The 24,015-nt window shown below is 39.2% G+C and overlaps 1 pseudogene; it reads left to right on the top strand.

Annotated features, from left to right (window-relative positions):
• The first annotated feature begins 20,398 nt into the window (after positions 1 to 20,398).
• Positions 20,399 to 24,015, top strand: part of LOC126020410 (glucose-6-phosphate 1-dehydrogenase-like) — a 52,614-nt pseudogene continuing 48,997 nt past the window's right edge.

Raw genomic sequence — 24,015 nt, 5'->3', positions numbered from 1 at the left:
GTTACGAGGCTGTAATTCTATCACAGGCTTATGGAGAGATCATAAACTCACATCCCAAGTCTCCCGCCTGGCCCCTTTTCTCTCCTGAGTGATTTACAAGCCTATAATTCTAAGGCGGGACTGCTTCTTATTTCACATAATCCAAATATTTTCCTAAATCAACATCAGTTCTCCCAGCTTCCAGCTCTCTCCTCAGAGCAAAGGAGCAGCTGGAGCGCCAGCTACTGGCTGGAGGCTCAGATACAATTCTGAGTCACTCATTTGCGACTTTACAAAAAAAGACATTTTCCCTGAGATGGAGAACAAAAACACAAGTGACACCTGGAGCCAAGTAGGTAATAGTTTCTCTGGGAAATAAGGGACATTCATAAGGGAGTCAAGAAGACCCCTGATACCATGAATTCAGCAAATTAATAGTTTCAGTTGAAAAACACGTGTTGACTTTAGCTGGAATTCATGGGAGTCACACAGCCAAAACCTGGACTTATTTTTCTTTCTATACCTATGTCTTTGTCTTTCATATCCCTTTAAATAATGAAGACTGTATAGGCACAGCCCAAAACAGATTCAAATGTCAATGAAATATTTTATGTTTAGGCTTGTCCATCTGACTCATATGACCAGAAGCTTGATGGCAGCAAGGCCTTATGCTATTGGCTCTGTTGCAACTTCAGCACCGGAACAGCTCCTGGTCCCAAGCAAGAGCCTGTCAATGTTTGATGAGCAAAGGAAGGAAACAACAAATGAAAGGACACGTGAGGGTGCAGTGTGGGTGACTATGAAACCCATATTGTCACAGTCAATGTCTAAGCCTAGTGGGCAATGGCCTGTGAAGGGAAGTTTCCAGTTCTTTCTTTTTTTTAATTTTTATTTTGACCAAAGTGTATTACAAATCTTTCACATTAATATTTTAGGTACATAGAGACATTGAATCAGGGGCATTCCCACCACCAATGTTGTCCTCCCTCCACCCCTGTTCCCAGCATGCATCCCATATCCCCCTTCTTTACCCCCCACCGAGCTGTTAGTGTAAGTGGTCTGCATTGTGTCTAGCATGTTGTAGATTGGGTATCGATTCTGTTGTCATTGGCTTTGGATTTGGTATTTAAGTCTGATCATTTTTTATTTCTACTTAATGTTCATACGACTATGTGGTCTTGGTACCCTCCATTATTTCCCCCTCCATTTGTGAGGCAGAACAAGATGGTTCAAGTTATGTGGTTCTGTTTGAAGGAAAAAATCAAGCAAAAAATGGGAGAAATCCATCTAGAAGCTATAAACATCAACTTAAGAGAATAAAGGGGAAAAGGAAGCAAAACATAACAATAATACAAACAAAAACAAAAACAAACAAAAAAACTCAAAAAGCACCACAGCAATAAAGACTACCACACAATAACCACGGTCCTGAAATATAAACAAAACACAAAAGAGGAAAAAACAACAACAACAAAACTAAAAAAATTAAATTGTTCTTCTCTATTTTTTTCTTGCATAGTCACAGTAAATGTTGGGGGAATTAGAAAGGGAATTTCCTTGGCCTAAAAGATACAGGATTTCTCCACCCTTGAAGTATACTGTCAAGGGAATAACTACAGGCTTTGTACAAGTTCTTTTACTCTCCCATAGGTCTTTTTGTGGTGTCTGGAAACTTTTTGCTTCATTGTGGACGATAAAACCATGCCTCTGTAGCTAGAGATTTTGGTATTTGCATAGGTCAAAGGATGGAATCTAGGATGGAGTCTTTCTTTATGGTCCTAGGAGTTGTGTTCCATCACTATTGTTTTAATCAGTCTTCTGTAGTTGGTGGTCTTGGTTTTTGCCCCGATCCTAGGTTGAAGCATAGGATAGAGTCTTTCATTATGTTTCCAAAAGATCTGCTTAGTTGCAGTTGTCTCAGTCAGACCTCTGGAATTAGAGATCTTGGTTGTTGTACATATCATAAGCCAATACCTAAACTAGAATCTTTTCTATTGGTCCCAGGATAAGTTCTGCCCAGTCATGGTTGTCACAGTCAGTCTTCAGTAGATAGCAAACTTGGCTTTTGTATAAATCAAAGGATGACATGTATTTTGATTTTATCTTATCATTAGGTGGTGTGGTAAGACAATCTGCTCTTAGATCAAGTTTTGCCATTTCCTCATTGTCAGGATGTCATATCTAAATTAGCTCATGATGGTCAGAGCAGTATTAAAAATGTCCCAGAGAGAAATTGGTTCCTGGAGCTGTTGCAGAGAACTGTGTTGGTTCTATGTCTAGGATCTAGGGTTTGGGGTTGGATGGTCGCTGTCTAATCACTTGGAATCTAAGTTGGGTCCACAGGAATTATGTTCAAGGTGGGAGGTGCCCCTGTATTGTAAAATGTATGAGTTATTATCCCTAGTAGATAAGAGCTTGTTTCTATACGTAAAATTATCCCTTTTAGTATGCCTTTACAAGAAGAAATGGTACTATATTATACTGCTGGTGCATTTGGAGGTGAGAGTGTCAGACTCCATCATCTCTGTGCCCTGGTTTTGACCTGAGCTATTATCCTAGGCAAGACTTTTTCATGTAGGTTTTTGTATCAAACAGAACCAAGACAGGTGGAGTTAAGAAAGAAAAGAAAACAGAAACAAGACATATATATATATATATATACAGATATATACTTATATATAAAGGAAAAATAAATAAAATAAGATTTAAAAATAAGAGAACAAAGTGATGCAGGAGACTGCCTTACATTTGGGGATAAAAAAAGTTAAGAGGTAGTATTATATAGGTCTTAAACTTATAAAGGAAATAAAGGCTTCCCCATTATCTTTTGAGATATTCTTGTAGGGCGTGGGATCAGGGCACATTTTCATCATACCCCCTGGTCTTGTTGAGATTGAGAAAAGATTTGCGACAGGAAGGGCTTGGGTAGAGTTCTTGCACTGGGGATCCTTCAGGAGCTGAGTATGGTATCAAACAACATTGGGGGGAGTGAGTAGGAGGGCCAAGAGCATAAGTCATCAGGGGTGTTGGTTGTAGTTTCTTTTTTTTTTTTTTTAATTTTTTTTTTATTTAAACACCTTGATTACATACATGATTGTGTTTGGGTTTCAGTCATAAAAGGAACACCACCCATCACCAGTGCAACATTCCCATCACCCAAGTCCCAAATCTCCCTCCTCCCCCCCCAACCCCCGCCTGTACCCTAAACAGGCTCTACATTTCCCTCATACATTCTCAATATTAGGACAGTTCAAAATGTAGTTATTTCTCTAACTAAACTCATCACTCTTTGTGGTGAGCTTCCTGAGGTGAGCTGGAACTTCCAGCTCTTTTCTCTTTTGTGTCTGAAAATTATTATTACAAGGGTGTCTTTCATTTTTCTTAAAACCCATAGATGAGTGAGACCATTCTGCGTTTTTCTCTCTCTCTCTGACTTATTTCACTCAGCATAATAGATTCCATGTACATCCATGTATAGGAAAATTTCATACTTCATCTCTCCTGACAGCTGCATAATATTCCATTGTGTATATGTACCACAGTTTCTTTAGCCATTCGTCTGTTGAAGGGCATCTTGGTTGTTTCCAGAGTCTTGCTATGGTAAATAGAGCTGCAATGAATATAGGTGTAAGGAAGGGGTTTTTGTATTGTATTTTTGTGTTCCTAGGGTATATTCCTAGGAGTGGTATAGCTGGATCGTATGGGAGCTCGATTTCCAGTTTTTGGAGGAATCTCCATATCGCTTTCCATAAAGGTTGAACTAGACAGCATTCCCACCAGCAGTGGATAAGAGTTCCTTTCTCTCCACATCCCCTAACACTGTTTATTCTCATTCTTTGTGATGTGTGCCATTCTCTGGGGTGTGAGGTGGTATCTCATCGTTGTTTTGATTTGCATCTCCCTGATGATTAGTGATGTGGAACATTTTTTCATGTGTCTTTTGGCCATGCGTATTTCTTCTTTGTCAAAGTGTCTGTTCATTTCTTCTCCCCATTTTTTGATGGGGTTAGATGTTTTTTTCTTGTAAAGTTCTGTCAGTGCCTTGTATATTTTGGAGATTAGCCCCTTATCTGATGGGTATTGGGTGAATAGTTTCTCCCACTCAGTGGGTGGCTCTTGTATCCTGGGCACTATTTCCTTTGAGGTGCAGAAGCTTCTCAGCTTAATATATTCCCATCTGTTAATCTCTGCTTTCACTTGCTTGGAGAGTGCAGTTTCCTCCTTGAAGATGCCTGTAATGTCCTGGAGTGTTTTGCCTATGTGCTGTTCTATATATCTTATGGTTTTGGGGCTGATATCGAGGTCTTTAATCCATTTGGATTTTACCTTTGTACATGATGTTAGCTGGGGGTCTAAGTTTAATTTTTTGCAAGTGGCTATCCAATTGTGCCAACACCACTTGTTGAAGAGGCTTTCCCTGCTCCATTTAGGATTTCCTGCTCCTTTATCAAAAATTAGATGGTTGTATCTCTGGGGAACATTTTCTGAGTATTCAAGCCTATTCCACTGATCTAAGGACCTATCCTTATTCCAATACCATGCTGTTTTGATAACTGTTGCTTTGTAGTACAGTTTAAAGTTGGGAAAAGTAATTCCTCCCATATTCTTTTTCCCAATGATTGCTTTAGCTATTCGAGGGTGTTTATTGTTCCAAATGAATTTCAAAAGTGTCTGATCCACTTCTTTGAAGAATGTCATGGGTATCTTTAGAGGGATGGCATTAAATCTGTATAATGCCTTGGGGAGTATTGACATTTTGATGATGTTAATCCTGCCAATCCATGAGCAGGGTATGTGTTTCCATTTCCGTGTGTCCTCTCTTATTTCTTGGAGCAGAGTTTTATAGTTTTCTTTGTATAGGTCCTTCACATATTTAGTCAAGTTGATTCCAAGATATTTGAGTTTGTGTGGTACTATTGTGAATGGGGTTGTTTTCTTAATGTCCATTTAATCCTTATTACTATTGGTATATAGAAAGGCCATTGATTTTTGTGTGTTAATTTTGTAGCCTGCCACCTTGCTATATGAGTCTATTGTTTCTAGAAGCTTTTTGATAGAGTCTTTAGGGTTTTCTAAGTAGAGTGTCATGTCATCTGCAAACAGTGAGAGCTTGACTTCTTCCTTTCCTATCTGGATTCCCTTGATATCCTTTTCTTGCCTAATCGCTATAGCAAGTACTTCCAGTGCTATGTTGAATAGGAGTGGTGAGAGAGGACAGCCTTGTCTTGTGCCAGAATTTAGAGGGAAGGCTTTCAGTTTTTCTCCATTGAGGATAATATTTGCCACTGGCTTGTGGTAGATGGCCTTCACTATATTGAGAAAGGTTCCCTCCATTCCCATCTTGCTGAGAGTTTTGATCAAGAATGGGTGTTGGACCTTATCAAATGCTTTCTCTGCATCTATTGATATGATCATGTGGTTTTTATTTTTCTTGTTATTGATGTTGTGTATTATGTTGATAGATTTACGGATGTTAAACCAGCCTTGCATTCCTGGGATGAAACCTACTTGATCGTAGTGGATGATCTTCTTAACGAGGCATTGAATCCTATTTGCCAGGATTTTGTTGAGGATCTTTGCATCTGCATTCATCAGTGATATTGGTCTGTAATTTTCTTTTTTGGTAGCGTCTCTGTCTGGTTTAGGTATCAAGGTGATGTTGGCTTCATAAAAGCTATTTGGAAGTGTTTCTGTTTGTTCAATTTCATGAAAGAGTCTTGCCAAGATTGGCAGTAGTTCCTCTTGGAAAGTTTGATAGAATTCATTAGTGAATCCATCTGGACCTGGGCTTTTGTTTTTCAGCAGACATTTGATTACTGTTTTAATTTCATCAATGGTGATGGGGGTGTTTAGATATGCTACATCCTCTTCCTTCAACCGTGGAAGATTATAAGAGTCCAAGAATTTATCCATTTCTTCCAGGTTCTCATTTTTAGTGGCGTAGAGTTTTTCAAAGTAGTTTCTGATTACCCTTTGAATCTCTGTCATATCAGTAGTGATCTCTCCTTTTTCATTCCTGATACGAGTTATCAAGTTTCTCTCTCTCTCTTTCTTTGTTAGGTTTGCCAGTGGTCTATCAATCTTGTTTATTTTTTCAAAGAACCAACTTCTCCTTTCCTTGATCTTTCGGATTGTTTTTTGAGTTTCCACTTCGTTGATTTCTGCTCTCAGCTTTGTTATTTCCTTCTGTCTTCCTATTCTTGGGTCCTTTTGTTGAGCATTTTCTAGTTCTATTAGCTGTGTCATTAAGCTACTCAGGTAAGCTCCTTCTTCCTTCCTGATGTGTGCTTGCAAAGCTATAAATTTTCCTCTCAGTACTGCTTTTGCTGTGTCCCATAAGTTCTGAGAGTTTGTGTCTTTATTGTCATTTGTTTCCAGGAACCTTTTTATTTCCTCCTTGATTTCATCTCGGACCCACTGGTTATTGAGCATGAGGCTGTTTAACTTCCAGGTGTTAAAGTGTTTCTTCTGAGTCCCTTTGGAGTTCACAAATAATTTCAGAGCCTTGTGGTCAGCGAAGGTAGTCTGCAAAATTTCTATCCTCTTGATCTTATGGAGGTATGTTTTTGTGCCAGCATGTAGTCTATCCTGGAGAATGTCCCATGTACATTGGAGAAGAATGTGTATCCAGGTTTCTGGGGATGGAGTGTCCTATATATATCCACTAGGCCTCTTTCTTCCATTTCTCTCCTCAGGTCTAGTATATTCTTGTTGGGTTTCAGTCTGGTTGACCTGTCCAGTGTTGACAAAGCCGTGTTAAGGTCCCCCACAATTATTGTGTTGTTGTTGATATTATTTTTCAGATTTGTCAACAGTTGTATTAAATATTTTGCTGGCCCCTCATTCGGTGCATAATGTTTAGGAGAGTGAATTCTTCCTGCTCTACGTACCCCTTGATTAATATAAAATGTCCGTCTTTGTCCCTTACCACCTTCCTGAGTATAAAGTTTGCATTATCTGATATTAGTATGGCCACTCCAGCTTTTTTATGGGTGTTGTTTGCTTGGATAACTTTTCTCCAGCCTTTTATTTTGAGTCTATGTTTGTTCTGACTATTCAGGTGCGTTTCTTGTAGGCAGCAGAAGGTTGGATTGAGTTTTTTGATCCATTTAGCCACTCTGTGTCTCTTAACTGGTGCATTTAGTCCATTGACGTTGAGAGAAAGAATTGTCCTGGGATTTAACGCCATCTTTATTTCAAAATTTGGTGTGTCTTTTGGGTAGTCTTGTCTTAGATTAGGTCTTTCAGTTTTTCTCTTAAGACTGGTTTTGTGTCTGTGAAGTTTCTGAGCTGTTTTTTGTCTGTGAAACCATGTATTCTTCCATCAAACCGGAAAGTGAGTTTTGCTGGGTATAGTATTCTGGGTGAAGCATTCATTTCATTCAGTCTTGTCACAATATCCCACCACTGCTTTCTGGCATTGAGCGTTTCTGGTGACAGGTCTGCTGTAAATCTCAGGGAAGCTTGCTTGAACATGATTTCCCCTTTTGATCTTGCTGTTTTCAGAATTCTGTCTCTATCTGTGGGATTTGTCATTGTGACTAGGATGTGTCTTGGGGTGGTTTTTCTGGGGTCTCTTTTGGTTGGTAATCTTCGGGCATGCAGGATTTGATCACATATATTCTTTAGCTCTGGAAGTTTCTCTTTAATGATGTTCTTGACCATTGATTCTTCCTGGAAATTTTCTTCCTGGGTCTCTGGGACTCCAATGATTCTTAAGTTGTTTCTGTTGATCTTATCATAGACTTCTATTTTCGTCTGTTCCCATTCTTTGACTAATTTTTCCATTGTCTGCTCATTTGCTTTAAGTTTTTTGTCCAATCTCTCCTGCTGTATGGAATTGTTATGTATCTCATCTTCCACAGCACCAAGTCTATTCTCAGCTTCTGATACCCTGTCCCAGAGCTTATCCATTTTGTCATTCACTTCGTTTACTGACTTTTTCAGTCCTGTTAGTTGACATGTTATTTCAGTTTGGAGTTTTGTCATTTCTGCCTTAATATTTTCTTGGTTCTTATTAGTGTTCTGTTCAACTCGATCCATGGTTTCTTGGAGTCTGTTGAGCACCTTCCATATTGCTAGTCTAAAGTCCTTATCTGAGAGGTTGATTAGTTGTTCAGTCATTATCTGGTCCTCAGAATTGTCATCTTCATTCTCTATGTCTGATGCTGGCCTGCGTTGTTTCCCCATTGTCACACTTGTATTTCGCGTTTTTCTACGTGTTGTGGTGGTATTCATTGTCTATATGATGTAGGCAGCACACTCCTCTGGCTCCTCCCTTTCTGGATGGGCTGACTTGCCTCTAAGGGAGGGGAGTCCTCCGTGGATGAAGCCTCACACTGGGTCAAGTCTTAGGCCCGAGCATGCAACAGAGAAGACAGTCCAGAGAGAAATGTTTGCTTCTGTGATATAGCGCCGTTCTTAGTGTGATTTTTCCTTCTTGTTGCAATGGAGTTCTTTCCTTAGAAAGAGTGCACGGCCGCGTAGCGAAGCGGAGCGGCCGTGCTCCTCTGAGCCTCTTTTTGCCCCACTCGCAAGAGTTTCACGCAAGAGGACAGTAGACAGACATAGACAGGTCACACTCACAGTTTTTCACAGCTGAGCCCCACTGGGCCGGTGTACTTTCGCGGATTTTCCCCGCCTGGTGTCACACACAGGGAGCCAGCTTTTGCAAAGGTTAGCCGGTTTTTATGCTCTGAAGTCCCTCCCTGAAAATGGCGTCTGGGCGAGCGAGGTTTCTGGAGGCTCTTTTTGCCCCACTCGCAAGAGTTTCATGCAAGAGGACAGTAGACAGACATAGACAGGTCACACTCACAGTCTTTCACAGCTGAGCCCCACTGGGCCGGTGTACTTTCGCGGATTTTCCCCGCCTGGTGACACACACAGGGAGCCAGCTTTTGCAAAGGTTAGCCGGTTTTTATGCTCTCGGTTGTAGTTTCTTGCTGGAGGACGAGATGTGGGGCTGAGTGGGTGTCCCTTCGCTTGGGAGCTGGATGATGGTTTATTGGGGGAGGAGGTCGGTCTTGCTACCTAATGGGTTAAGAACTGAGAGTAAAGAGCGTTAATAAGGCAAGATATTAGACTGGGATTGGGGGGTGAAGTGATAGTAGGATTAATGAAGGGAGAAGAATGGATAGTTTATAGGAGGTGCTATATACACTATAGGCATGGGTTGTTTACTATTTAGATTTGTCTTTCACAGAGGAGTCCTCTATATACTCAAGCCCACATAAAGACATACAATAGTGATCTATTCTTATGATGTTGTTAGAGGTGTGACCCTAGTAGGATGGGTCTGAGCTCTTAAGGACTGGTTGAATAAAGATAAATAATTAGCTTAGGTATGGCTTGAGAAAAAGAGGAAGGGAGAGCAAAAGATAAAAGAGGAGAACAGAAAAATAAGTAAATATAGTAAAAATAAGGTGAAAAATTATAAATCAACTAAGACAGATTGGGTCAGTTTGTCGAGTTGAGAGGTTTTCCTAGTTTCTAGGCATTTCATCAGTGATGGAGTTGGACCTTCCTAAATGAATATTTCGGGGTTAGATAATGACTGGCTCAATTTAGGATACACATAGGTTTCACATCTCGAGTACTAAACAATGCATTAATGAGGGCTATCTATGTAGGTGGCTACTCTATATAGTATTGTCCGTGGCATCTTTTGTATCAAAATTCCTTTCCTAAAGAGAAAGTAACAGTGTGGGTTTTATTTGACATAGATTGAATTGATGAGGAGGAGGAAAAAGAGGTAGAAGAAGAAAATGGAGAAAGAAAGAAGTAGTGAGAAGAGAGAAGAAAAGAGAGAGAAAGGAAATGTTAATTGCCCTAACGTGTTCAATGAGTAGATCCTATAATATAAGTCTGTGGTTCGTAGTTGACTGTTTCAGTGGTCTGGATGATCACATGCTTCAAGTCCTAATAGAGGCCATACACCAGAGAAAAGGGGTATATTGGAGTATTTTATCAAGATATTTTTATAATACAAAATCAATATGGTATCTAATGTGATTGAGCACCGAGATTTCAAATTAGGGTGTCTACCCTTTGTATCCAAGAACCCCTGTGGACAGAAAAGCTGAGAGGTTATTTTAAATCTAGTAGGATTAAAGCATTAACACACATCGTTATGAACTACTTCCGCTGGAGTCTCTGGCTTCCAATCATATTCATCACCTGTAACCGTGTATAAGATCCCTAAGATATATTTATAGACCTTTGCAGTAAAAGGATGATTACATACCTGTTCACTCTAAGCTGTTGTTTCCATTGTTGCTGGTTTATTTATGCTATATTGGATAGTCAAGGCTTTTTGTTGTTCCTTTTCCACTTGTTTTGTACATTACTCCCCAGTATGTTGACAACTACACTGTTTAGAGTTTCTACCCTATTAGACCATTGTATTTGTTCATGAAATATTACATGTATATATGGTGTATATTTTAATTCCCTCAAAAAAGTGCTATCATTCTGTGTTTATCCTTCATATTTGGCTTACTTCATTTAACACAATGTTTTGTAGATTCATCCACGTTGCTGCAAAATCCATGATTGTATCATTTCTAACTGCTGTGTAGTATTCCATTGCATATAAATATCACATCTTCATAATCCACTCATCTGTTGTTGGACATTGAGGTTGATTCCAAATCTTGGCTATTGTACTGAGTGCTGCGATAAACAGTGGAGTGCACACATATTTTGGGATGAATGTCCTTTTGACTTGGGGATAGATACCCAGGAGAGCAATTGCTGGGTCATATGGCAACTCAATTCTGAGTTTATGAGCACTCTCCACATTGTTTTCCATAGGGTTAGGACCAGGCATCATTCCCACCAGCAGTGAATGAGAGTTCCTTTCTTACCACATCCCCGCCAACAGATTGTTCTCGTTATTTTTATGTGAACCATCCTCATTGGTGTAAGGTGGTACCTCACTGTAGTCTTGATTTGGATTTCCCTAATGATGAATGAAGATGAACATGTTTTCATGTGTCTGTTGGCCATCTTTCATTCTTCCTTAAAGAAGTGTCTATTCCTTTCTTATCCCCATTTTTCTATGGCTTTATTAGATTTTTTTGGAGCTCACCTTTCTGAGTGTTTGTACATCCTAGATATCAGCCCTTTATCTGATGTGCTGAGTGCAAATATTTTTCCATTCTGTTAACTGTCTTCTAGTATTACCTAGGGTTTCTTTTGCCATGCAGAAGCTTTTTAGTTTGATGTAGTCCCATTTATTTAGGTTTGATGCTGAAGTTCTTGCCTTTCATTCTATCCTCCAAGACTTTTTTGACATATAGGTCTTCGAGTGTTCTGCCTATTTTATCCTCAATAAACTTTATCGATTTGGATCTGATTTTAAGGTCTTTAATTCAATTTGAGTTGACTTTTGTGTAAGGTGTGAGATATGGGTCAATTTTTAATTTCATACAGGTGGTTATCCAGATATTCCAACACCATTTGTTGAAGATACTATCCTTGCTCCATTTCAATTTCTTGGCTCTTTGTCAAATATTAATTGACTGTATATTTGGGGGTTTATCTCTGGATATTCTGTTCTAACCCAATGATCTGAGACTCTCTTTGTTCCAGTACCTTGCTGTTTTGATCACTATGGCTTTATAGTAAAACTTCAGGTTAGGTAAAGAGATGCCACCCAGCTTCTGGGTGTTGGATTTCTTGGATTCTGTTGTAATCTCTCCCCTTTCATTTGTGATCCTATTTATTTGGGTGTTTACCTTCTTTTTTTGGTGAGTCTTGCCAGTGGTTTGTCAATTGTGTTTATTCTTCAAAAAAACAAAAACAAAAACAACTCCTGGTCTCATTGATTTTTTGTATTGTTTTCTTAGTTTCTATGTTGTTTATTTCTGCTCTGGTTTTTATTATTTCTTGTCTTCTAGTTGTGTTTGGGTTTCTTTGCTGCTGTTTCTCCAGCTCCTTAATGTGTCTCTTTAAATTGTTGATTTTGTCCTTCTCCTCTTTTCTGACATAGACCTGTATTGCTATGAGTTTCCCCCTAATTACTGCTTTTGCTGTGTGCCATAGATTTTGACAATTTGTCTCTTCATTATCATTTGTCTCAAAGAATCTTTTTATTTCTTCCTTGAGTTTCTCTTTGATCCAGCTGTTGTTGAGCAGCATGTTGTTTAATCTCCAGCTGTTGGATTTTTTCCATAGCTTCTTTTTACAGTCAATCTTGATCTCTGTTGCATAGTGATCTAATTGGGTACTTCTAATAATCTTTATAGTTGTGACTTTATACAAGTTAGATTTATATCCTAAGGCATGGTCTATTCGGGAGAAGGTTCTATGTGCACTTGAGAAGAATGTCTATTCTGCCTTCTGGGTGTGGATGGCACTATATAAGTTCATTATCCCTAGTTATTCTAATTTCTCATTTAGGGCTCTTATTTCTTCGCTAGTTTTCTGTTTGGTGGATCTGTCCAGTGGTATAGTGGAGTATTGAGATATCCTACTACTATCAAATACCTTCCATATGTTTCTCCAGGTTTGTGAGCAAATGCCTTACATATTTTGATGGCTCTGTATTTGGTGCATAAATATTGACCAGAGTTAGTACTTCTTGGTTTAGCATTCCCCTGATCAGTAAGTAGTGACCCTCTTTGTCTCTGATCACTTTCTTGAGGTTGAATGCAATTTGGTCTGATATAAGAATGGCTGTCCCAGCTTTTTTTGGTTTTCATTGGCTTGAATAATTGAGTTCCATCCTTTTATTCTAAGCCTGTGTCTATTCTGTACTTGTAGGTGTGTTTCTTGCATGCAGCAAAAATCCGGTTTTGTTTTCTAATCCAACTCTCTATTATGTGTCTTTTAATGGGAGAGTTTAGTCCATTGACATTTAAGGAGGTTATTGACAGAGAGGGCTGGGCTGTTGTGCAGTTGTATTGTGTAGGGTGGTTGTTGTTACAATCAGGGGTTTGTATTGTGTAATTCATCTCTGAGTATATCATTTAGAATCAGTTTTGTTTGTGCAAATAATGCAAGCTCTTTTTTGTCTGAGAATGTTTTTAGTCCTCCTTCCCATATGAATGAGAGTTTTGCTGGGTAGTGGACTCTAGGTTGAAAGCTTCTTTCATTCAGTTGTTTAAATATGTTATTCCACTCTTTTCTTGCTTGAGCTGTTTCAAATTGGAGATCTGGTTTGATTCTTATGTTCCTTCCTTTGTATTTGAGAATTTTTTCTCCCTTATTGCTTTAAAGAGTTAATCTTTCTCTTGTAATTTTTGTTTGTTTGTTTTTGTCACTTGGATTACTATATGTCTTGGTGTTGGTTTATTAGGGTCTATTTTATTAGTGACTCTTTTCACCTCCTAGATTTTCACTGAAGCCTCTTTCCAGAGTGTGGGAAAAAATTCTGCTATTATTTCCCTAACCACTTGTTCTTCCCCTTTCATTATTTCTTCCCCTTCTGGTATTCCTACAATTCGTAGATTATTTCTTTTGTCTTTGTTCATTAAATATCTAACTTTTTCCCCAATGCTTTATCTTTTACTTCCTTATTGGCTTCTTTGACATTTTTGGTTTGTAGGTTTTCTTCAAGTTCTTCTATGTGATTCTCCAACTGTGTAATTCTGCTACTATGGCTTGCTAAGACATTTTTTATTCCCTTTAATTCCATTTGTATGGATGCTCTCATCTGTAAAAGTTCTTCTTTGAATTTGTCTATGGATATCTTGAACTCACTGACTAGTGATTCCATGATTTCTTTTGCCATGATTACAATGCTGCTTTTAGGTCTTCTTCATTGGGCCCATGTGTTTTGGTGAACTTGGAAACTTGCTGGGCTAGGATTTCTCTCCATAAACCCAGTTGTTAGTGTCTTCCTTACTTTACCCATATTTCTTTGTATTTGGTAGTTTGACTTGGAGTGACTGAGCTCCACAGGTCTGGTTGGCCAGGGTCAACTGCCCCTTTCCCTACCTGGCAGATGGCATGGTTTAGCCCCCAGCTGCAGAAACTGAGCTCCACAGGTCGGTCTGCATCCCCACCCTTCCCCCTACCTGGCAGAAGGCCTCCAGTACTTTCTTCCTCAGCACTCCCTTTGCATCAGGTGGAGGCTGATAGGCTATGTGTTGGATGACAGAGAAAGGTAAGTTTTTTGGAGATTGCACTTCAACAGGGGCAGCACTTGAACCCCTTCAGGGTACTTCATCCTGTCAGTGGTGCTGAAGGTCTCTCATTATCCTGTGCTGATATTTGTCATGGAAAGCCACAAGGTTCTGTGCCCTCCCTGGATACCTGGATATCACCCATTGGATCAAGACAACAAAAATGAATGGTCCCAGCAATGTAGAGCACTGAGCACCTGCTGCAGTGTCCAGAATACCTCTAGGGCCCAGCTTCATCCCATCATCTTCCTTATCTTTCTGCCTTTGCCTATGTCAGGTTTTCCCTTTAAGATCTGTTCATGTTTTCCTTGATGGTGGCTGGTAACTATGGAAACTACAATTAAGTTGTTTTGCTCAATGTCTCTAAAAATTGCCAAGAGCAGGCAGCAGAAGCCCCTGACTTATCAGAGACCCAACCCGAGCTCTTCCATATGTTCCTTTAGAATGCATCCTTGAAGCATTTAAGAAAATTTTTCTCGAGCTTCCTGTGCTGAAAGACCAGTTTCTTTTAGTTAACATGTCCAATTCATTGCAGTTGCATGGATTTTTTAAATAAAACTTAACAGGAACAAATTTGGAAACAGGAAATGAAAAATATCTAGATGCAACAAATAAACCCTTATTTTATAATAGCAAACTGTGGTCCTCAAACTTTTTAAACAGTAGGCCAGTTCACTGTCTCTCAGACTGTTGGAGGGTTGGATTATAGTAAAAAACAAAAGCTATGAACACATTTCTATGCACACTGCATATATCTTATTTTGAAGTGAAGAAACAAAATGGGAACAAATACTATATGTGGTCTGTCGGCTGTAGGTTGAAGACCACTGTATAGACTGAAGAAGATTCCCAATAATATACATTTATCAGTACTTGCTCTATATCAAGTGATCAAAGAGTAAGTCGGGGATGGGATCTCACTTTGAACTCACTTTGAAAAGGTCTGACTTAGGATACCAGGAAAATTTAGGGTAACTACTAACACTTACCTCTACTAAACCCAGACCATAATGGTCACTCATTATTCATTTACCTGACCTGGTGCCACCTTCCTGTGTTAAAAATATTTTCCTAACAACTAACTTTGGTTGTCTATTTCCCTATCTGTAAATAGGTAACTATTAAAGAATCAAAGAAAGAAAAGAACTGAGCACAGCTCAAAACCCTGAAAGACTGCATCTCAACCATATCTAGTTGCTCAGCAGGTTCCTGGGCAAAAAGGCCAGGGAGATGTCATTCCTTTCTGTGTGTACAGGCCCTTCAACCAATGAAGGACAAAATGTCCTCAGATGCCTTCTTCATGTAGACATTCTAAATCAAGTACAAAAGATAGATCCAAATTCTTCTATCAATTTGGCCAGATTCTGCAAGAAATATTTAGAGAAATAAAAACCCCATGAAAAGTTAGTTTCAAGATATGGAAAAAAGATGATGACGTTTGTTATGAAAGAGAAACAAGCATTTTGCTGCTTTGCAAAAGTGCTAAGAAAGATATATAAAGGATCTCTGAGCTTCTAAGTCCTTCATCTGCTACTTTAATGGTTGGTTCTGAATAACACCTAGTTACCAAATGTAAACAACTCAACCTAGTCATTGGGGATACATACAAAAACTAGTTGAAATATATTCTGAGCAATCTGCTAAGGATAAATGATGATAAAAATAGAAATCAGGGGGCTAGAACAACAGTATAATTGGGAATGGTGCTGATACATAGCAGATTCAGGTTCTATCCCTAGCATCCCATATTGTCCCCAATCCCAGCCAGAACTGATTCCTGAGCTCAGGGTCAAGAGTAAGTCCTGAGTACAGCCTGGTATGCTCCCCAATCAAAAAAGAAGAAAGAAAGAAAGAAAGAAAGAAAGAAAGAAAGAAAGAAAGAAAGAAAGAAAGAAAGAAAGAAAGAAAGAAAGAAAGAAAGAAAGAAATAAATAAATAAAGAAAGAAAGAGAAATAAAGAAATAAGAAAGAAAGAAAGAAAGAAAGAAAGAAAGAAAGAAAGAAAAGAAAGAAAGAAAGAAAGAAAGAAAGAAAGAAAGAAGCAGCAGTTAAAAAGCAGTTAAAAGAGAAATAGAAAAGCTATGGCTTTGTGCTATTTAAAGAATTCAAGGGAATCAGGAGAAGACTCGAAGGCCAACAAATAAATACAAAGAAGAAACTTAAAGGTGAGGAAAAGAAGAAAGAAGACAAAGAGGAAGAGGAAGAAATGGAATATGAAGATTGAATAGCTGTCAGCAATGTATCTAGAAAATGTTGTATGCCCCCAAACTATATTATTAAGAATATTAATTCAAGAGCAGCTCAAAACTAACTCCAGTTTTAAAAAAAATGTACAGAGGGCTGGAGCAATACCATAGCAGGTAGGACATTTGCCTGTGACCAACTCGGGCTCAATTCCTTGCATCTTATATGGTCCCCTGAACCTGCCAGGAGTGATTTCTGAGCGCTGCTAGGTGTGGCCCCAAAACTAACCAACCAACCAACACACACACACACACACACACACACACACACACACACACACACACACAAACCCTGATACTTGGATACAGATATTTGAGTACAGGTATTTGAATGATTTATTTTGGTAGAAGAAATACTTCTTAAAAGTAGTCAGGTTCTAGATGCAGAGAGGTGTACTGAAAATAGGGCAGCTTGCTTTGATCATATTCAACCTGGGTTGGAACTCTAAGTACCAATAAAACAAAAATAAACCTTTGGATTGTAGCTTTTTATAGGCTACTAAATGTATTTTAAAGCTTATGATGTTGAATGCTTCTATATATCTAATGACATTTTTTCATTTCTTGACTTCTGTATGGCAGTACAGCAAATTTATAATAGTAAATTTTAGGTTAGTTTTAAGAGTGTTCCTTTTTGCTGTTAAGTAATTTTTATAATAAGATGGTGAATATTGATTTGTTTATTTATTTTTTGGCTCAACTTGGCAATGCTCAGGGTTCACTCCTCATGGAGCTTTGGAGTCATAATTGTGCCAGGATTAAATATATACCAGATACATGAGAAGCAAGTGCCTTGCCTGCTATTGTATTGGTCCCAAGATTATATATCTAAACAAAAAAAGGAATAAGTTGATATCCAACAAAAATAACCCCTCACAGTCTAACCACAGAACTGAGGGATGAAAGAATCCAAAGGAGTTGGTGGGGCCGGAGAGATAGCATGGAGGTAAGGCATTTGCCTTTCATGCAGAAGGTCATTGGTTCGAATCCCGGCATCCCATATGGTCCCCCGAGCCTGCCAGAAGCAACTTCTGAGCGTGGAGCCAGGAATAACCCCTGAGCACTGCTGGGTGTGACCCCTTCAAAAAAAAGAATTGGTCACTTTGATGGGGATGAGTGAATAGTATAGTATATTCTACACCCAAAATATTGGCATTTGCACCTTATTGACCAAAGTTACCTCAATAAAAATAAATAATTCCTTGATTATTTTTATACAATAAGTGCACACATTTTAAGAGTTGAACCTTAGGAATTTTTTTGTATCTGAATCAACCAGGTTAAGACTTCAAGCACATCCATATTCTCAGGAAGGCCTTCATACCACTTTCTGTTAAATAATAAAGTCCTCCCCCTCCACACTTTACAAGCTCACAGTCATTGGGATTTCCATCACCATATTAGCTTTTTAGTAACAGCTCAGATATGGAATTGAGGATATTCTTTTGGGTGTTTGGCTTCTTGTACTCAGTATTCTTACTGTTTGAGAGAGTCAACGCATTGTGGTTTGGAGTTGCTGGATTCTTTCTCCCTTTGAGTGCCAATTCATTGCTGGGGTGAGCAATCTGGTGATGCATACACATCACCTCCATGTCAGATTAGTATCAGCTGGGATTAAAGCTGGTTCATAGATCAAGCAAACATCTAGTTTTTTTTTTTTAACTAGACATTACCAGTTAGATTTCCAAAGTGATTGAACTATGGGGCCAGAGAGAAAGAGTGCAGTAGGTAGAGCATTTGCCTTGCATGCGACGACCTGGGTTCAATTCATGGCATTTTATATGTTCCCCTAAACCCCACTAGGAGATATCTCTGAGTGCAGAGCCAGGAATAAGCACTGAGCACAGCCAGGCGTGGCCAACAAATGAACAAACAAAAGCCGAAGTGATTGACTTAATGTATACTTCCACCTGACATTGCTAAGAACTCATTGACTCCCTATCTTCTGGAACTTGCTTTTTTTTCTTTTTTAATATAACTCTTTATTGAAGTACCATGATTATAAGCATATTTATAGTTGGGTTTTAGTTATAAACAGAACACCCCCATCCCCAGTACAACATTCCCACCATCAATCCCCCCCACCTCCCCACCCCTGCCTGCATTCATGACAGGCATTCTACTTCTCTCATTCTTTAACATTTTCATGGTAGTTGTTAGTGTAGTTATTGTCCAGCCTTTTCACATTGGCCATCTGGTGGTTGGAATGTGCAGGGTCATTCTTGTGTGGTTTTGGTTGAAGCTGCTATGACTAAAGCTTTTGTAATTGGGTCTATTTGATATAGCAGCTTATCCTCATTTCAGGTGTAACATAACACGAGCCTATATTTAGATATATGGTGAAATGATCACAGTACCATATATCACCAAGTGGCATAAAATCATTTTTATTGTGATGATAACCATTAAATGTTCACTTTGGGCAAGTTTCAAATGTCCAGTACATTATTATTTAGTGAGAGTCACCCTTCTGAGAAAGGATTGCACTCTCCTGGCCCTGAGCCACAGTTTTGGGGTGACATAATGGATCATTAATTATTGTTAACAAGCGACATATGGTACCCAATTAAAGAGCACAGAAGCACCTCCATTTTAATTCCCATTCCCTCTGCCATCAAATCTCATCTTCAGAGACAGCCACTGCCACTCTGTCCCTCCATTTCCAGAGACAGCTGTTATATGCAAACTTTGTGATGAGCATTGGTTTAACCTTGGCTAACTAAGGCCTCCAGATCAGATCAAAGCCTGGCTAGCCCTGGGTCAGAAACTCAGAAATAGGGCTTCTTTGGAGAGCTAGGATTCTTTTCTCAAAGTAAATATTAATGTTGCCACCAGAGAAGGGAAACAGTTGGCCACATGGAAATGGAAGGAGAAAGGCTGTTGTCTTTAATGATCCTCAGCCCACCTTTCTCCAAAGGCCAGGGGTAGTGATCAATCTGCTGGTCTCAGAATGCTAAATATGAGGCAAGCACAATGGCATTCTTCCATGGATTCAAACCTGGGTATCCACTACTACCTCATGCATGTATCCTTCAACTGTATCAGATGTATCTACCCTATCAAGATGGATCCCTATACTTCACAAGGATGAGACCATGTATTCCAGTAGGATGGATTCCTCTACTCTATTAGGATGATCCTCTCTAATTAATTAGAATGGATTCTTCTACTGCATCAGGATGAAACTACCCTATTATGATGGACCCTATCTTCCATAAGGATGTATTCCTCTGTTCCATCAGGATAGGACCCTTGACTCCATCAGAATGGGATCTGATCCACCAGAATATGCCATACACCTCCTAAACTGAGAATGTGCTCCTCTACTGAACTCAGACTACATCCCTCCATTGCATCAGTGTCTCTCAACCACCATACTGAGAGCGTTACTGGTTCACATGGTGCTCCTGAAAATATTATCTAAAACTGGCTTATTTTTTTTTAAAAATAAAATACTCTTAGACTAGAATCACTTTCCACACAATTTCACTGAGAGACTGGCTTTTCCTTCTGGAACTAAGATAACAGCCTGCACATACAGGTGGGGATGAATAAAGGGAGGTGTAGAATGAAGTAGAAATTAAAGCCAACTTTCTAATCATAGATAATTATATGCAAGGGAATTTGCAGGACTAGGGTCAGGGTGGGTGGTAGTTAGGGCTATCCCTTGTCACAGGATATGTGGGAGAGCAGGACAAGGTGCAAAAGTTAGAGTTAGGATTTCAAGGATTGCCTTATTTAGGCCAGTTCCACCTCTGCTGCCAGCCTAGGAAACACTCCAAGAAGACTGTCCTTTGGAGCCCTAAAAAGTCATCTTGTGCCTAGATGTACTAAAGATCCCTATTATTAGGAGGAAAGGGATATCAGAAGAGGCACTGCCACAGACAGTCTGCCTTCACTGTCCCTCACACTCAATAGAAGTTCTTGAGAGTTCTGAGCAGGGTGGAATTCTAGACCATATAAGGCCTGGGCCTACAGAGCTTAGAACAACTAACCCTACCCACTGGGAGGTGAGAAATAAACAAATGACTTCACTGCACTTTGATGATGGCAGAAAGGAATGCTGTAGACACTTTGGATGAATTGCTAAATAAATTGAGCAGTAAAAGTGCAATTCCAGAGAACCACCACGGCTGGAGCAACAGTGAGTAAAGGCTTTTCAGAGGAGTTGAGATGTGAATTGCATCTTGGCAGATAGACAAGTCACAAATAGAAAAAGAAGGCCCTGTCCCATCTGAGAAAGCCAGAAGTGATTGGTCAGGCAGATGACCTTTGCTCTCCTGGCCCAACCACACCAGAGCTCAAGACTTGACAACAGTTGGGACAGACCAGGAGGTTAGAACTTCTGTTTCTGGTGATCAGAAAAACACATGGTGTTTGAATAAAGAAATTTAAAGATTTTAAAAAATAATAATAAATAAAAATATCACACTCGGGGGGGAAAAAGAAAACCACATAGGATCTTCCTTGTGTTTGTTTTTTCATTAGGTTCAGTGTTCAATCACGGCAGCAGCCCAGCAGGCTGTGGAAAGCAGGGCACTGGAGATGGTATCAGGAAGAAGGGCTTCAGCCAAGGACTAGAGCAAGTTTCAGAGAACTTTCCTCTGAGCTCCTCAGTCTCCCCTCTCCTGTTTCACCAGCCAACAGTCCCATGGCATCAACCTTGCTTGTTGCTATTTTATGCTTCCTATTTAAGCAAGTGCTAGGAATATATGCACTAAAATCCCTCGCAGACATACAAGCAAAAGTCACAGGATAAAACTGCTGTTCAGACACCCTCCACTTCTCTCTTTTGAGCTAGTACTTATAATTATGGAGAATCACTCAGGGGACCCTTGTCTACTAGCTGCTGACATCATTGCCACCATCCCTCCAAGCCACTCTCCTTATGGGTGAAGGCCAGGAAAAAACAGGCATGTGGAGGCAGGCTGTAAGTGAGAAGATCCATAGCTAGATATAGCAACTCTCCTGTCTAGAGAATGGGGTACTCTGGAGCCCAGAGAGGGGCTGACTCAAAACATCTGAAAGGGCCCAGAACTGTCGGACCTCAAGGAGGGAGAAGACAAGATCAGAGAATTCAAAAGAGAATTGAGATGTTTTGGAGAATATTGCTAAAACAATAATTTTATTTTTTAGTAATTTTGTTCATACTCACCCAGATAGTAGCCAAACACTTAGAAAGTGCCAAGTAACTCTGGTGTTCTAAAACCCCAAGAGAAGATACCCCAAAACTGGGAAATGGAGGTGCCAAACAGTCAGTCAGCAAGGTCAGAGTAGTAAGAGCGTGTGAATAGCATGCTCATACTATGTATAAATGGGGGAAACTCATGGTGTCTTCCCACAACATAGATAACCCCAGCTGGGCCAAACATTTGAGTCCATCCAAGCGAGCAGATTTTGTGCTTTCCAAATTCTTTGTCCTCTCTGCGGGTTGTCTGAGCTTAGGGGGGACCTTAAGTCATGAGAACAGCTTTTAGGGGCAAGCGTGGAGCTATCAGCTATGCCTGGTCACCAGTTCTCCACAGTCCAGGCCATTCTGGTGTCCATGCAACAGAGTACTTATGAATTTCTGCAGAAGGTGGGACTGATGACCTCTCCCTGTTCTTTCCCAAGTTTTCTATTCTCTCTATTGCACCATTGCACTTCTCTCTTCAAACTCTTCCAGTTCCAGTTCCAGAATTTAAAATAAAAATTTAAAATAAAAATTGTGATGTCACCCCAGGCACCATATTTCTAAACCCCACCACATAGTCAAGTCTGAAAAACCAGGGTAGCAGTGAAGAAATAATATACCAAGGAAATAAAAAATGAACAGACTTGAACATAAAATCCAAAGTCAATGACAACAGAAATGATACCCAATCTACATCAAGCTGTATGAAGGGAACAGCTGCACTAGCATTATGGGGGGTAGAAGAGGGGCAAAAGGGATGCAGGATGGGAACAGGAGTGGAGGGAGGACAACACTGGTGGTGGGAATGCCCCTCATTCATTCCTATTATGTGCCTTAAATATTACTGTGAAAGATTTGTAACTCACTTTGCCCACAATTAAAAAAAAAGAAATAATACACCAAGCCAATCAGGAAAGTCAAGAAGTTGGTAGCTTTTAAGAGTGGCTTCTCGAGCAGGGTATATGCCTCCATTTCCACTTATCCTCTTTTATTTCTTGAAGCAGGGTTTTGTAGGTTTTTTGTATAAGTCCTTCACATCTTTGACTCCAAGATATTTGAGTTTGTGTGGCACTAATGTAAATGGGATTTTTTTGATATCCATTTCTTCTCTATCATTATTGGTGTATAAGAAGGCCATTGATTTTTGCATGTTAATTTTGTAGCCTGCCACTTTGCTACATGAATCTATTGTTTCAAGAAGCTTTTTGGTAGAGTCTTTTGAAGAATACCCGAATTGTTTTCCAAAATTGCTGGTCCAGTTGATATTTCCATCAGCAGTGAATGAAAATTCCTTTCTCTCCACATTTATGCCAGTACTGGTGTTGTTCTTTTTTTTTTTTTTTTAGTTATAACATGAAAGACGTGCTCTGTATTTGATTCATAACATATTCATAGATACATAAGATGAACAATCTTTACTAACAATTAACATATTGGTATTACTTTTCTGGTGGGTGGCAGTCTTCAGAATCCTGGCAAAATAATGTTTTATTTCATGTGTTCTTGTTCTGTGCATTATAACTTTGGTTTAATATCAGCAAGTTAGAATTATCTGTAAAGAAGTACTTTTAGATAGTTAGGAGTTAAGGTTTTAAATACAATTTTAAAGTACCTTCTATACCCTTCAATTAGCTAACAGATACTGAATGCCTATTACATTAAGACTGCTAAAAACCTTATAACAACATACTATCATTCATTTGTCACACACACAGCAACATAGGAAACTGCTACTTTTATTTTCATTTTACATAGGATACTGAGATAAAGTTAATTCCCAAGTATTCCTAACTAGTGGGTGAAAAACTAAGGCGTTAATCTAGCTATATTTTACTCAAGTCATGTTCTCCATCTTTGTGCTCTGTTGCCTGATGCCAATTTCTGTCCTGGTAAACTGGGAGTCAACATTGTTCTTTGTCATCGACCTCTTTTGATAGTGGACTCATTGAAATGAGTGTTTAGTAAAATATAGATAACATTACATAGGTGCTAGAAAGACAGTGAGATCATGAAGAAACTTGCCTTAGCAAGACAGTGGGGAAGGGAGACATACAAACCTAGAGGTTTGTTAAAATGCTGCCTCTGCTCTTCTCCCACCTCAGTCCCTAAGGTTGAATCTAGCTTGATGAGTTCCACATATATCGACCACAGATAGTGGGATTTTCTGGTCTGAAATCTATGTTCTTTTCATAGTAGAATTTTGATAAATTTGATACTTTAATATTTCATTTGTAGAGTAAGTTGAGCTGATATTTTGGAGGTATACACATATTTTCTTTTCTTTAACACATTTACAAAGTTATTCATGATTGAAGTTTAGTCATGCAATGCAAAATACACTTTACCAGTACATATTGCCTCCCCCCTGCCCTTTCCACCAAACATTATTTCTTCTTTCTTCTTCTTCTTCTTCTTCTTCTTCTTCTTCTTCTTCTTCTTCTTCTTCTTCTTCTTCTTCTTCTTCTTCTTCTTCTTCTTCTTCTTCTTCTTC

Source organism: Suncus etruscus, chromosome 1, assembly GCF_024139225.1.
Source record: "Suncus etruscus isolate mSunEtr1 chromosome 1, mSunEtr1.pri.cur, whole genome shotgun sequence".
Lineage (NCBI taxonomy): Eukaryota > Metazoa > Chordata > Mammalia > Eulipotyphla > Soricidae > Suncus > Suncus etruscus.
This window is presented reverse-complemented; position numbering and strand designations above follow the sequence as displayed.